Source organism: Hordeum vulgare, chromosome 4H, assembly GCF_904849725.1.
Source record: "Hordeum vulgare subsp. vulgare chromosome 4H, MorexV3_pseudomolecules_assembly, whole genome shotgun sequence".
Lineage (NCBI taxonomy): Eukaryota > Viridiplantae > Streptophyta > Magnoliopsida > Poales > Poaceae > Hordeum > Hordeum vulgare.
In genome coordinates, this window is record NC_058521.1 from 173,119,620 (window position 1) to 173,134,905 (window position 15,286).

At 45.2% G+C, this 15,286-nt stretch overlaps 2 long non-coding RNA genes across 2 annotated transcripts; both read left to right on the forward strand.

Moving 5' to 3' along the window:
* Positions 1 to 7,404: 7,404 nt before the first annotated feature.
* LOC123448321 lies at positions 7,405 to 7,753 on the forward strand. The gene is made up of 3 exons (XR_006631679.1): positions 7,405 to 7,497; positions 7,585 to 7,660; positions 7,738 to 7,753. It is a non-coding gene; the product is annotated as an uncharacterized LOC123448321 (long non-coding RNA).
* A 61-nt stretch (positions 7,754 to 7,814) lies between these two features.
* LOC123448320 lies at positions 7,815 to 10,700 on the forward strand. Its single transcript, XR_006631678.1, has 3 exons — positions 7,815 to 9,232; positions 9,700 to 9,782; positions 10,234 to 10,700. It is a non-coding gene; the product is annotated as an uncharacterized LOC123448320 (long non-coding RNA).
* Positions 10,701 to 15,286: the final 4,586 nt, after the last annotated feature.

The following is a 15,286-nucleotide window of genomic DNA, read 5'->3' on the forward strand; positions in this document are numbered from 1 at the left end:
GTGTGTTTATCGACATCCGATGAATTGTGGATTTATGATCATATTATCTATGAATCTTATTTGAGTTTCTTATGATCTCCCTTATGCATGATTTCATATCCTTGTAATTCTCTTGGAGTTGTGGGTTTTGTTTGGCCAACTAGATCTATGATTCTTGCAATGGGAGAAGTGCTTGGTTTTGGGTTCATACCGTGCGGTGACCTCACCCAGTGATAGAAGGGGTAGCGAGGCACGCATCGTGTTGTTGCCATCAAGGGTAAAAAGATGGGGTTTTCATCATTGGTTTGAGATTATCCCTCTACATCATGTCATCTTGCTTAAGGCGTTACTCTGTTCGTCATGAACTCAATACAGTAGATGCCTGCTGGATAGCGGTCGATGTGTGGAGTAATAGTAGTAGATGCGGAAAGTATCGGTCCAATTGTCTCGGACGTGATGCCTATATGTATGATCATTGCCTTAGATATCGTCATGGCTTTGCGTGGTTCTATCAATTGCTCGACAGTAATTTGTTCACCCACCGTAATATTTGCTATTTTGAGAGAAGCCTCTAGTGAACACTATGGCCCCGGGTCTACTGCACACCATATTTTCAGCCTTACTCTTTTTCTTCGTTGCACTTTCCGCCTTCAGATCTCACTTTGGAATCAATCTTGAAGGCATTGACAACCTCTTTATAGCGTTGGTGCAAGCTCTTTGTGTTTGTGCAGGTACTCTGGACTTGATGAGATTCTCCTACTGGATTGATACCTTGGTTCTCAAACTGAGGGAAATACTTACTGCTCTTGTGCTGCATCACCCTTTCCTCTTCAAGGGAAAAATCAACGCAAGCAAGTCTCCGTCAATGTGTAAATTTCTGGCGCTGTTGTTTGAGAAGTAGCAGCCACCCGTCGTCTGTTGGCGCGCGGAGGGCTTGTTTGAAAACCCGGGCATGCCCGCATCCATCCCGACTAGAGGGAGGAGCTGGGGTGGCCTCTAGCTTCGCCGTCAATGAGGTTAGCAGCGACCGGGGGTCGGGCTATGGAGGGGACGATGCTAGGGTGGGCTAGGAGCAAAACGGAGCGGCTAGTGATTTCCTATGCGACACGGTGAAGAGAAGGGACGCCCGCGCATGACCGAATGGTCACCATAGGCCCGTCGACGACGAGCTCCCGCGGTGGAGCGTCTCGGTCACCGGTGCATCATGAGTCGAAGCTCGAATTCAAGTGCGAGGTGTGGGGGGAGGCACAGGACCTCATCGGGCCCATGTAGTGGTGCAAAATAGGCTCGGGAGGGGGGTGGCTCGGTGTGATCGGATTGACGGCGAGGGGCGGCGACGTTCCAAGGAATAAGGCGGCGTTGTCGGGGCATTGGGATGGATCCGACATTGAGCTTGAGGTCGCGGCGAACGAGGCAGTCAATGACGGAGGTCCTCGCGTGGTCCTAGGGCACGGGGTGGCCGGGGAGCACACGATCAACGGTGGTCATGGCGATTGCGAAATGGGTCAAACGATGAGAGGAAGGGGGTGATCGAAGGTCGAAGTGGGAAGTGGGATAGGGTTCCAAGGTGGTCGGGGCGACCTTGTAGCTGCTGGGGAGTCGTGGGATGTGCGCCATAGTGACACGGGCGGCCGGTGGCACCTATTGGCCATGGCCACGTCCCCATGAGTGAGTAGGAGGAGGGAGAAGGGGTAGGTGGGCTCGGCCTATGGCTCGGCCAGCACTGTGGACTTAGGCCTAGATCAGAGTGGCCCCTTTTCCCTTTCATTTTTAATTCTTTTCTTTTAGCTTTTCCTTTTTTATTTATTTTTGTTTTGCTTTATTTTTGTAGTAAAATGGCATTTGTAAAAAAGGGGACCTCGCCCATCAATTACATTGCAATTTATTGCTTTTCCACAAAAAGTTTGTCAGCTCATTTGAAAAGTTTGGAAATTTATTTAAACCAAGAGGGCATCTATTAATTGTTTTGGCCTCTATTATTATTTTCTGAAGGCACCAAAATACGTGATAAAATGTGGTTTCATATTTTATATTTACATAAGGGATATTTGAAACCCAGAGATGATTTTAGTTTTCATGTTAGGAAAAATATTTAATCCGCTTATTATTTAGATTTTGAATTTCAAAAGGGAATTTGAAATGAAATATGATTCGAAGATTGATCAAGCACTGTTTAGGATAAGCATTCAACTTAATCTTGGCCATCAGTGTAGTTTAATCGAGGGATGTCACAGATCCCGAGGATAGCCTCTCCACTTTTGGGCACGTGCCAAATGACCCAACAAGCTCGAATCATTTGAGTCGAGCTAGTGTTGGGTAATGCAGAATGGATAGGACATGGGGTGTCCACTAGTTTATCAAGTACGGGCTGGGATCTCTCAAGGCGTTTGTTCTTCTTCCAGGAGGGCCCATAATAAATCAATCATTATTGGGGTGCGCCCTCCCTCCGATATTCTGTGGGCTGCTCTGTATGGATTGATTCCACTTGCAATTGCTAAGACTGCGAGGTACTTTCCATAGGACAGTATTTGTGTATCAATGTAGAAAGCTCGGTAAGGCTTTTTACACGACAATGGGAAAGGGCATTTAGGATTCCCTCCTCATGGTAGTTATGCCGGAATATGTCTATAATATCCTCGCCGCTGCAGCCTGGTATCTCGTTTATGGTTAGTATAAATCTTGCCCAGAAGTGTTGGACTGTTTCCCTGGCTTTTGGTGAGCGTGGTGGAGGTCCCACATGCTAGGATTTTGTGAGATGCTCGCATGGCGCCTAGAATGGGAGGTGGATGGTAAAAATTTGATGTTTCGAAAAAACATGTGTCTTTGGTATTGCCAATAGTATCCGATACTGTTGAGTAGTCTCGGGCATCGAGTTCGGAGCCTGGCCGGTCGGCCAGACACAACTGCTTGTGCTCCGAATTGAGTTTGGGGCATGACCCGATTGCTAGATTGCCTAGAGAGTCTGGGTTACCGGACACCGAGATATAGATGGTTCTAAATTCCGATGAGTGGGCGGGAAAACCTCCCGCTAGTTCCTCAACAGTGGCAATCAAGTGCGTGATTGACGGGATCTCGATTTCCCTATCATTGGGTCTTATCCCGATCTGGTCGTAGATCGACGATTGGTCATGGGATACTCCCATGGCGTGAATTCGGACAAACAGCTCGTCTAATTCCTTAACATTCACGACGTCCATGCTTCTAGAATCCGTGGGGTCAACCTGAGGCATCGTTGTTGTCGAATTATTCGGAGCCGTGCCAGAGTTGTGTTCGCCCGAAGGTGATCCACATAAAGCACGTGGCTCGGGCTTAAAGGCTGGAGCCTAGTCAGGAGTCGCCTTGAGGACGAGATCCGCCTCCTCCAATGTTGAGGCATCGAAGGAAAAATGTGTTGTGAGAATAAGGTCACCTCGGGGATCGGCGATGAACTCTAAGTTCTTGAACTTGACCTCCTGATCAGGGACAAGGCTTCCGACCCGGTCTAGGCGACTAGTTGGATTAGCATGCAGTATGACGCTGCCGAACGCGAAGATCTTCCGAGGGATGAAAACGTCTCCAACGCAGATGTCGTTGCTAACGATGAGGCGGGCCATCGATCCTTCCTTAGTTCCACAACGGGCTCTTAATGAAAGTACCAATGTCGGGGTCAAAACCGGCTGATCTTGAGTAGGGGGCCTGAAATGTGGATCTTGGATCAATGGGTAACAAGGGACGAAGGAGGCAATGTCTTCCTAGGTTTGGGCCCTCTTGATGGAGGCAAAACCCTACGTCCTGCTATTTTTATATTGATGAAGTTGTATATATTATAGATATGATCTATCTCGAGATCGGATGTTGTGTTCTAAGACCCTAATTGTAATGAGCATAAGTCCCCTATGAACTATAGCCCTTGGTTTATATAGATACCATTGGGTCTAGGGTTTACACAACTACGGTTACATTAAGGAAAGGAATATACGGATCAACATGTTGCCTTGGATTTCACACCCTGTCTTAGGAAGAGTCCATCTTGATCTTACTATCTTCAACGATGGTGGAGTGGCCCAGGACTCCGGCCCATAAGAACACATAAGTGGCACGAAGAGCGACTTAATCTCGTACTCCCTCACCGGCATCGTTCTAGATTGCATTAGTACAACCCGAGCCCTCCACTGAGCTTAGTGCTTCCCCAAGAAGGCCCTGAGCTAAGCAGTTCGTCCTGAGATGCATTGTACCACCATTCCTGTCGCAGGCCAAATGCCGGTCACCGTAGATTAGCTGGCTGCTGTCAGCTTCGGCAACCCTCAACCTCCCCACACCCTCTCTCTGATGCGCTCTCCATCACCGCAATCCGCGCATCAAAACACCCGCCGAGCATTGTCCCGAGCGACTCCATCGTGTACTGCAGTCACTGGCGACTAAACACTGGTGATGATCACGTGATAGAGCATAGTTTACACTAATCCCTTCTTATTTAAGACCACGTTTTAGTGACAGCGGTACCAATGTGGTTAATTAAGGGTAAGTTAAATTAGGTTAAACATAAAGCTGGCCATAGTGGGAGTAACTTAGGTAGTATCATGTTCTTGGAACTAGCAAATATGTTGATATGGCATACGATTAAAGATGAGAGAGAGGGTTAGAGTAACATAGGTAGATACCGTAACATGTTAAATGATATGCTACGATGTGTCATGCATGTTAATAAATGAGGTTATATATGATACTAGTTTATGATACTATGCATTGTGAAGGTAGTATCATACAATAGTATCATATCCATGATACTACTATATGATACTCCCCACTATGACCAGCCTAATTAGTCACTATGTCACATACATGCGGGACCCACTGGTTAGATATTACTTGGACCACCCCCTTTGACACGTGACATATTCCCGACGCAAGGCTGACCTAGTACTATTTCCTGGAATGAAAATAAATTATAAATGCTTTATTATTTTCAGAAAAGTGTTTAAAACTTATAAAATTCATATAATAATATATAACTCAGATTGAAATAATTTATATATGAAAAATGAACCGAAAAATGCAAGGAATATGTTTATGGCATTTTCATGCATGATAGAACAACTTATTTCTTGTGTTTAGGAGAAATCATATAAATGACATTTAAATAACCACATATGAAGTTTGAATTTGAATCTTTGGTTCAAACAAACTTCATTTAACATGCATTAGATAAATCAACAACATGTTTCCACATCATTTTCATGCATCAAAGTGTTGCATTTCCGTGAATTAAATGTTGTTCCTTCTTTGTTTGCTGGTGTTGTTCCCTCTCGGTAGTTATTATTCCGATGTTGAGATTGATGTTGCTGATGAAGAACAGTTAATCTTCAGAAGTGCCAGGCAAGCAACCCTCTTAAGCATACTGATATAAACTCACTCTCTCGCTCCTCATCTCTTTTACTGCATTAGGAGAATAACAATTCAACTATTACATGTTCTCGATAGTTGAACCCATTCGCATGAAATGTAATTGTCACAATAAATAGTCGAAAGAACTTAGCATGAGTAGCAACTACTTGAGCCTTGTTACGCTTACTCATCAATGCTTCCTTACTATGCGTGATATGCTTATAGTTTTGTCAGGTCTGATTCATCTAGGCGATGAATAAGAATGGATGTGTTCATGTCCTATTGCGTGAGAGATAAGTGTGTGAATCCGATTTGATAAAGGTAACGATGAGAGGCCATGTAGGTGTATATGGTGGGCTGTCTCATTGGGGTCGTCCTTAAGAACTGAGTTATGTGTATATTACCCAAAATGAGATACTACCACACATTAGGATACTTAATTGACCCTCTCGGCTTATTAATTGCTTTGATCTCTATCCACCAGTTACAACTAGTTTCTGGTGTTCGTAGGAAAAGTGTTGGCGGTCGTGTCTAGTGCTGCCCAACGGGGTTGGCTTCAGTACGGTAGATGCATAATGGCATAGTGTACCAAGTGGCACCCAATGGTGGGCTTGTGGAACCTTGCATACATTTTTGGGCCCTTATAGAAAACTTCGTCCGGACTTCCTTGCGGGTTCAATCTCCGATAGGCGATTAACATGGACTAGAGTCTTGTGTGGTTAACGACTGTGGACGGCACCCATGCAAGGCTTTCGATTGAAGGTTGACGATTACATGATGTGCATGTGGTGGTAAGTGGTGAGATTGTGTGTGTGAAGAAGTATACCCCTACAAGGTTAACTAATTTATTCGAATAGCCATGTCCGCATATATGGACTACTTGGAAAGCCTATATGGTTCAGAGATAACTTGAATTGGATACTCTAAGATGCGCAAGACAAGTGTGAGTGCTATGGATGTCCTTCTCCTTGGGAGACGGGAGAGGATCTGTAGTTATCTATTGATATGGTGAATATGTAGACTTGAGTGCGCTCTCTCACCCCAATGGAAGTACTTGTAGTCCTAGTACAGGTTAGCGAGGATTCAAAGCTGTCTTGCTGTAGTAAACCCCACAATCCCCTTGTTGGTGATGATGCATATGTAGATAGTTCTCATGTAAATCTTGCTCAGTACCTTTGTACTCATGGTTGCTTTATTTTGTTTTTGTAGAGGAGACCCCAGTCTCAGTAGTGGTTCCTACGATGGGTTTGATGTTGACCGGATTAGCTTGAGAATCCTAGATAGAGGTCTAGCTCCTTCGATATATGGTCATTGTAGATTTTGACGCTCCTCTAGCCACTTTTAGTAGATCTATGTATCCTGACATCACTACAGGAATCATGTAATTTGCCGTCTGTAGTGTTTTTGCCTGTCAGGTTTTCGTCGGGACAGACGACAAAGAGCATTTTTATCGTCAACTGCTGACGGTAAAGAATGACTGGCGGTGAAAACACACTTTGCCGTATTCCTTTTTATTATAGACGGCAACATATATCTTTGTCGTCTGCATTTTTCACTATAGACGGCAAAATTGTTCTTTGCCGTCTGTAATGAAAAATACAGACGGCAAAGACATATTTTGCCGTCTGTAATAAAAGGCAGGCAGCAAAGTGTGTTTTTTGCCGTCTTTGATAAAAACGCAGTCGGCAAAAAAAGAAGCACACCACGCGGATCGATCAGGTGGATCGTTGACGTGGCGCAATCCCAATCATTCATTTGATGTTGGACGGGTCTAAGCGGGCTGAAGTTTTGTCGTCTTCCCTTGCCAAGCTAAGGACAAATTGCAGTGTCCTCACCATGCTCTCCCGCATCTCTCGGCTCGTCCGCCTCCTCACTCGTGTGATCCAATCCCCATCCACCCACCGTCGCCACAAGGCTCCGCCGGCCACCCACCCTTTCCCCCTCCCCTCCCCCTCCCCCTCCCCTCGCCTTCCTCCCTACCCAGGCCGCAGATCCAATAGTCCATGTTCTTTTCCCTTCCTCCTTCCTTCTCTGTTAGGGTTAGGGTTTGCGGTCGGAGGGCCCGGCCGGCCGGTGATGGACGCCGGCGACGGAGGTCTCCTCTCCACGGATCAGTGATGGAGTGCGTGCTTATTTTGCTCTCAATGGATCAAGGTGCCTTCTCACTCCCATCCCTCCTCTCCCTAGGATTCGATTCGTTATCCTCACGCCCTGTTCCTCTTTTCATGTTCGTGCTGCAAGCATATCCACTGGATCCATGCGGTGTTGGAGGAGATGATGCGGTTCGTGTACTCCCTTCTGTGTGTATGTGTAGTTGGTAAGCCACCCTGGCTCTCCCCTCTCTTCCCATTTGCTCTATCTCTCTCTGACCCGTGTCTCATCTTGTCTTTGTAGGTGCAATAGCTAGAGTGGCCAGAGGAGGTGGAGGAGCTGGCCAGCACCCATCGCCTGGACATAAGGTCAGCTTCCCCTCTCCCCCATGGCCCCATCGACCCCCATCACACATCTGAATATATTCACCTGCCTGCACTTCCATGACTAAAAGTCTAAAACTGAACCAAATTGTGCGTGCGTAAGTCAAGTCAAGTCAACACATGGTTGTATTATAACCAATGATTTAGGGCTACTGCCATAGGTTCGCTTTCCTAATTGCAGACGTACATGAATAAACAGCTCCATCACTATGATATGGTAATAGTTTGAGTGAGCCGACAAATATTTTATCATGGTTAAATTTGATGTTCCTGGCATAACAGATCCGCTCATCTACTTGACGTCATCGGTTACATCAACAGAAAAATTGTTACTCCGATATGGATACATCATGTGTCATATACCAGTAAAAAATGTATCTCTAAGTAAGTATATTTGTCCAAAGTATACATGTGAAGTTATCATGCAGTTGATGCAAAATGGGAAAAAAATAAAGCACTCCATTTTTTATGCAAATGGGAAAATAATTATATCCATTTGAGCTCAAGGGCTCTGGATTTTTCACTTACATGCTTGACTACTTTTTGTTGTCACTATCTAGCGACGAATGAGATAAATAAAAACATTGCTACCTTACTTACCTATTGACTTGCTTGCTTTGTGCCACAACATTTCAGTGCGACCTACTGAGTTATATTTGACTTGCTGCTAGTAGTAACCAGGAGTATTTGTATTATTCAATACTAGTATTCAGTGTGAAGAAATTCTACTCAGTGTTGGCCTACTACTATGGTTTGCCGGTAATTAAAGATCTATCTAGGTACTTTCTGCGTGGGTCATGCATGCTGTGTACTTTCTTTATTAGTATTACCAAATGCCATTATTCATAACAGCCCCCTCGTAGGCAACTTATGCCTTTTTTGTCTAGCTCTTTGGTGCAGTTTTATGTTTTTTAACGGCTTGAAATAACATGGTTTAGCTTGTATTTCGTGTGGTTAATTACATTTATCTGGGAGAATAAGGTCCATGGAAAAAACTGGGGGTTTACAACATCTTGAGTCTCTATATTCGTTTACATACATTTTGAGTTAAATCTGAGAGTTCTTGCATGGGACACAGTTTCCGGCATTTTATTTACCTTTCCTTCTTCCCCTCCATTATTTATTTATGTGGAATCTATTCTATGTTAAGATGTAGCATCTTTAGATTGCATATGAGCCAGTTAGGTTTTTTGACTGCACACAAATCCGCTGCCACCTCCTCTCTGCTTCCTCGGCTGCAGCGTCGCCGCTCCTCCTGTGTCTGGGCTGGACGGTAGCTGCCGGCCGGAGGGTTGCGCACTTCTTCGGCACACACACACAATGGTCGACTGGCTTCGCCAAGGTACGTTCATGTGCGCTGGCACAGGCCGAGCTTGCATGGAATGACGACCCGCCGCACGCCCTGTATTGATCAGGTCGGTGTACTGGTAGTTTCATGTTTATCCATTATCCTTTGTGTGAATCTCAAAGGATATTTGTGTTCTACTGAAAAACAGTCAGATGTTAAGCTCTGAAACTTTGAAACTTTGAGAGGGGTGTTTATATTTACCTAATCAGAATTTTGCAATGGTAGCCTGCTAGATCACTTGCTAAAATAGTTATGTGCAATCTAAACTTTGAGAGGGGTGTCTATATTTTAGTTAATCAACATTTTCTATGTTTAGTTCATACAAGTCTATTGTGGTGTGGGTGACTCATGATTTATGAATGCAAATCAGTAACCACAATTTTGTTTTATTGTCTTCTCATTCCGATAGTGTATTTACCAGTCTTGAATGATCATTAACCTGTTTTTTGTCATCTGGTGTTTATCTAATTTACTGATACAAAAATGAGTAATTGTGATGAATCTCTTACCCTAATTATTGTTTCTTCTGACTAGCTACCAGTGGAGCCGGATGTGGTCGCCTACTTTGTCGCACAACTCCTTTGACCATCACGTACAACCCAACCTGGGTGCTGCAGGTTGGTCTCTCTCTCTCTCAGATTTTCAAGGTCAATTCTCTTCACAACATTTACCTCTCATGGTAGTTCCTTCTCTATTTAATAGTTATCTATCTACTCCCTCCGCCCGGAATTACTTGAGGCCCAAACACATAGTGCTAGGTACATTTGTTTGAGCATCAAGTAATTCCGGAAGGAGGTGTAGTACTTGTGTTATCTAGCATCTACTGGTGTTGTCATTTTGGTACTTTGCTTATTTCTGGGATGTGGACTGTCGTAATTCTGAACCATCGTTACTAGTTACTTGTGGAATCGTAAACCGTTCATCTTCCGATAAGAAAAAAATGCTTGCACTCTTCACAGGAGAAGATAACTCTCTAACTCTAGAACAGGAGATTTCTCACTTTTTAGGCATCACCTTTGTTTGTTTATTGTTGTTGACTGGAGAGGCTTGACTCGGTTCTTTGTACAGGAGAGGAGATCAGATGTATGGAAACAAAAGAAAAGGCTGCAAGTCATGGTTGTTTATACGAGAGGAGATGGTGGACCTGCAGACACCTTTGATTTCGTTAAATCCTGTGGAGGGAAGGGGAGATTATGGATGGATGGAGCTTGGTTGAAATTGGGTTGCTGTTGCATTGGCATTTAAGACTCAAGAGAATGTTCCTTCCCAAAGAAGAGGTCGGGCGTTCTCGTTGGCGACTCTAGCGGTTGAATTCATCAGCTTATCTAGATTAGCTAGTGTTGGTGTTGCTATTTATGGATTTGTGGTGAAGAGGAACAACCATCCTGGTTGCTGCCTGCACGTGTTTCAAGTTTTGTTGTTGATTAACTTGGTAGTCATTGCTTCAATGATATCTTTATCAAGTTAATTTATGAACATACATGTATTTCTTCCAAATCTTCATATGTGAAAATTTTCATGTCTGTTGCTACTTATTATTTTGATAATTTTGATCTATATCTGATATACACTAGCAAAAGTGCCCGTGGGAGAAAAAAAACATCACACATTTTTAATCTTTTTATAATCATTTTGATTTATTAAAATAATAAGCTAACTAACTAATGTAGTCAGTCCTATCCTATTTTGTTGAGAAATCAACCCGTACATTGTTAGTTCCATCATGATGAGAAATTGAGCGGGAAAAGCAAAACAAAGAGGCTACGTGAATTGATCAATGGACTTTTATCTTATTTCACTCATGGGGTAGAGAATGTGGGATGAGATGACAAACTGAAGGTGGTGTTTCATTCTCTCTCTACAGCAATGCAATCTTACATTCAATACATTCATTCATCAGCAAACAAATTCCCACAAAATAAAATTTCTTGCCGGTGCTTGGCACACGGTTGGAGGCATGGGGAGGGGATCTCACCAGATGATGAGTTCCCGCCGGAGGAGGGGAGCAAGGGTTAGGCGCCTCTATCTGGCCATAAGGAGTCGTCGTTGCCGTGCCATAACCTCGGAGTTCCCCGTGTGAGCCATGGAGGCCCGCCTCCACCTGGAAGTACTTCGCTTCGCTGCGGCTTATCCGTGCGCCGCCTCCGTTCTGCATCGAGCAGACGCATCATCCCAAGTCGTTATAGTTGTCGCGTTGATTTGATCCAGAAGCTGTGCTCGAGCGCCGAAACGAGGGCAACAAGCGGGCAGAGGTACGACCGTGGAGGCGGGTGAGTTGAGATCGACATCAGTGGTGGTTGAGGTCGGCCGCGGCGGCGAGTGGTGTGGCAGCGGCCTGGGCACAGGCTAGGGTGGACCAGGGACGACGCGATGCGCTCGAGCGCCGCAACGGGGGTAGTGAGCGGGGAGAGGTACAGCCGCGGAGGCGGGTGGGTTGAGATCGGCAGCGGTGGCGGTTGAGGTCGGTCGCGGCGACGAGTGGTGTGGCGGCGGCCTGGGCACATGCCAGGGTGGCCCAGGGTCGACGGGAGGAGGCGATGCGTACGGGTATGATTTTTTGCAGCGAATCGTTTTTTCCTTTTGCGTTTCAGATAAATGATGGAACGCGGGTTGAATAACAAAAATTACAGGTTTTTCTTTTATAAAAATGCCGTGGTGAGTTTTTCGACGGAAGCAATAGCCGCTTTATTATTAGGTATAGATTGTGCATTAAACTGCTCAAATTAAGATTTTTAAACAAAAACGTCCAGAATTTTGCTGTCAGCCAAAGCAGTCATGTGGCAAGCAACCGTGTACCCTAGCTGTGCGTCACTACTTTGCCGTCTGTTTTGTAGCAAATGACGACAAAGGGACCTCTTCATTTGCCGCTTGGTTTGTTAGCTAGCTGACGACAAAGAAACCACGTTTGCCATTAGTCATTTCTGCCAGTTGATGACAAAGGCAGTAATGACGTCCGTCATTCTGCCAGTTGACAGCAAAGGCAGTAATGACGTCCGTCATTCGTTCCGTTCGGTTAGATGTCTTTTTTTGTCGTCTGGCTATTCCTGCTGACGACAAAAGTTGCGTACTGACGGCTAGTTCTTTGCCGTCTGCCCGACAAAAGACCGACGGCAAAATACCTCTTTGCGGGCATGGTGGATGGCGACATTTTTTTGCCGTCATGGGCTGATGGCAATTTTTTTGCCGCGTGTAATTCTTTCTTTGCCGTCTGTAGCGTCCTGACGGCAAAATGCCTGATTCCTGCAGTGCATGTTTTGCTTCCGCTTGTTTCTTATATGACTTTGAGTGTTGGGTTTAACACCCCAAAAAATTAGCCATGATTTTATTTATTAAAATTTGGCTAGGATTATTAAAAAATTATTTTTGAGTTTTCTGTTGATTTCAGATCCGTTTCTTTTCTCTGGATTATAAAAATTTCTCCCCCCAAGTAGGAGTTTTTGAGAAGTATGATATGACTTTAGAGCTTGCCTGAATTTTTTTCTTTCAAGTGGCAAATTAAGTAAATACCTTTCAAAAATAGTTTCCCTAGTTTCGTTTATTCAAAAATGGCTTTTAATTCCTTTAAGGGCCCAATTTGAACTGCAAGTATTTTGTAACTTCATTTAAATATTCCACAAAAATTTGTAGATGTCCTATAAAGTCCGTGTATAACTTTTAAGCAATACAACCCCTTTTCTACTCTGGTCTAGTTGTTATTTTGTACTACAGCCACTCGATCTACTCGTTAAAAAAATGTGCAAAAATTAGGAGATGTCTAGGAATGCATGTAGATCACTTTTATGCAAAAATCCACTTTGGTCCTTTGAAATTTTTGAGCACCCCATCCCCTTTTCTGTTCTGGTCCAGTTTAAGGTTTTGAATTGCAACCCCAATTTTTTTTGCCCTATTGCCCATGGATTTTTCCTACTCTTAGTAGTGACTACCAAACCCTTAAGTCCAAGAGGTCAACCCCATTTGGATTTATTAAGCTTGTGTTTTAACCTCCCTAAGTTGCTGCCTAAAATTGTTTTTCTCCAAGTAATTTACTATCAAGTTTTTATTTTCCCCAAACTAACCATTCATTCACCCTTACCATCTAAAGAGACCTTTGATTGGAAATTGTGGTGGCCATAAAGCCTCTCTATATGCCCATGGCATTCTGTCGAGCACCTTGTGTGCGTGGCGTGAATTGACATGGTTTTTAGTTTACATTGTGCATTCTCATTCTGTTCCAAAATAACATGTCTAGCAGAGCCTTGGTGACCACCCTAGCTACCTTGTTGAGTTGCACAAAATTTTAAGCTCCCTGGCGTGCCAAGGCATTTCGTCGAGCACCTTGCGCGCGTGCTCTGGGCATGTCCATAGCACGCATATTGCTGCAAGCCGCTCCCAAGCCGCCGCATCCCACCAACCCCGTAGCCGAGCTCTTCTGCGCCCATAGAGCCACAACTCCGACCCCTCCAGCTCGCCACAGCCAAGTGGCTGCCCCGTGGAACCTCACAACACCACCGCCAAAGCTGCCTTGGCGGCTTACCTCGGCTGCAGTTGGCCCCTCGCATGGCAGCATCGCCCAAGCCACCCTCGTTAACCAGCTCATCTCCACGAGCAGTACCGCGCGCATCCACTAGCCCCCCAATCACATTGGTCACGCCACGTCACCTCCTCGATCGTTGTTGCAGCGAACCACCATGGCCACTCCCGGGAAGCGTCGGAACCAACCTCACCGGCATATTTAAACCCCAAGCCTTCCCCAGATAATCAGGAGCATGATAGAGAGCCCCTAGGGACCCCTTGATGCAACCAATAACCGGAGGAAGCCGTCTCCCCGCCGTCTGGAAAGCTCGACGGTTGTCGCGCGTCGGGCAAATTCGTCCTGCCCATGCCTTCCCCTTGGGTGTTGCTTCGCCTAGAGCTCTAAAGGAACCCATGACCTCCTCCTCCATCGCCAATTTTTCCTAGGGCAACTCGTAGGAGATAGCTTTCGCTAGCCCCGCTGGAGCTCCTTCGAGACGTGTCGCCGCCGGCAAGGTGGAGCTCCCCGTCGCCCTGCTTTGCACCACAAGAAACGCCTAGAAGTCTTGAGTGCCCCCCATGTGCTTCCCTCCTTGAGGGGCCCGACCGTTCATCGAGGATCGCCGCCGGCTGAGACTACCCCTGCTCCCGCACGGTGCCCTTGACCAATGTCAAACGTTGCAAGCGAGACCTACCGTCAGTGGCCCAAGGTGTTCCAGACCCGCTATAAGTGGAGGCGCATTAGCTGGAATACACTTTCTCTCTTAGGATGCAGATTTTCTTTTGAAACGTGTTCTTTTCTGATTCATTTAAAAAATTAGAACTTTGACCAATCTTTGACTAGCCATTTCTTTAAATAGGAATTCGAAGAAAGATCAAAACCTTCAAGAGGTTTTGATGTGTAGCTCACCTACTTACAAATTGAAGGCAAGCATTATGAACCTGAATATATTTTGGTTGTGTGTGGTTTGCTTGACAAAGAAAACCTTATGGTTTTCTTAAATAAGCGATGACAATTCATGTGATAATCATGCATGTGTATATATGGTGAGAAATTATATTTAGTGCATGTTGAGATGCATGAGACAGTAGTCACATCCTTCTGCCACATATGGCCACCTGATGGGATCCAAAGAAAGTCGGTGTCTCCGGGAGATACGAGTGTGGGACAGACATCTCGTGGTACGAGGATGGTTAGCAAGGCATGATGGGGTATGATAAGTAGTGATTCTGTCTGCTGTGATGAAACATTTTTGTTGTGCTAATCTTGTAGGGAATAATATAAACCTTGTAAGTCGACGTAGATCGAGTCTTGTCAGTGTGTCACCATTCCTTTCGTGCTGCCACAGGTCTTCCTGAAAGGGAATAGGGTGTAGTAGGTCGTAAACCTATTACCAGGTACACACCAAGTAGAGGGGCCAGGATGAAGGTATCCATGGACCCGGACTAAATCCAATCATCTGGTCACGGGGCATGGGTGTTTCCGGTCTGGGACCGAGAGGGGAAGTGCTCTCCCCTTGTAAGGCACGATATAAGTTTGATCCCATGCTAGTCAAGGTTGGAGCCTCCCCGTCTTATGGTTTTTCCCTGGCAGTGTAGTCCGAGTGATACCGGTCTTTGCAAGGGAAAA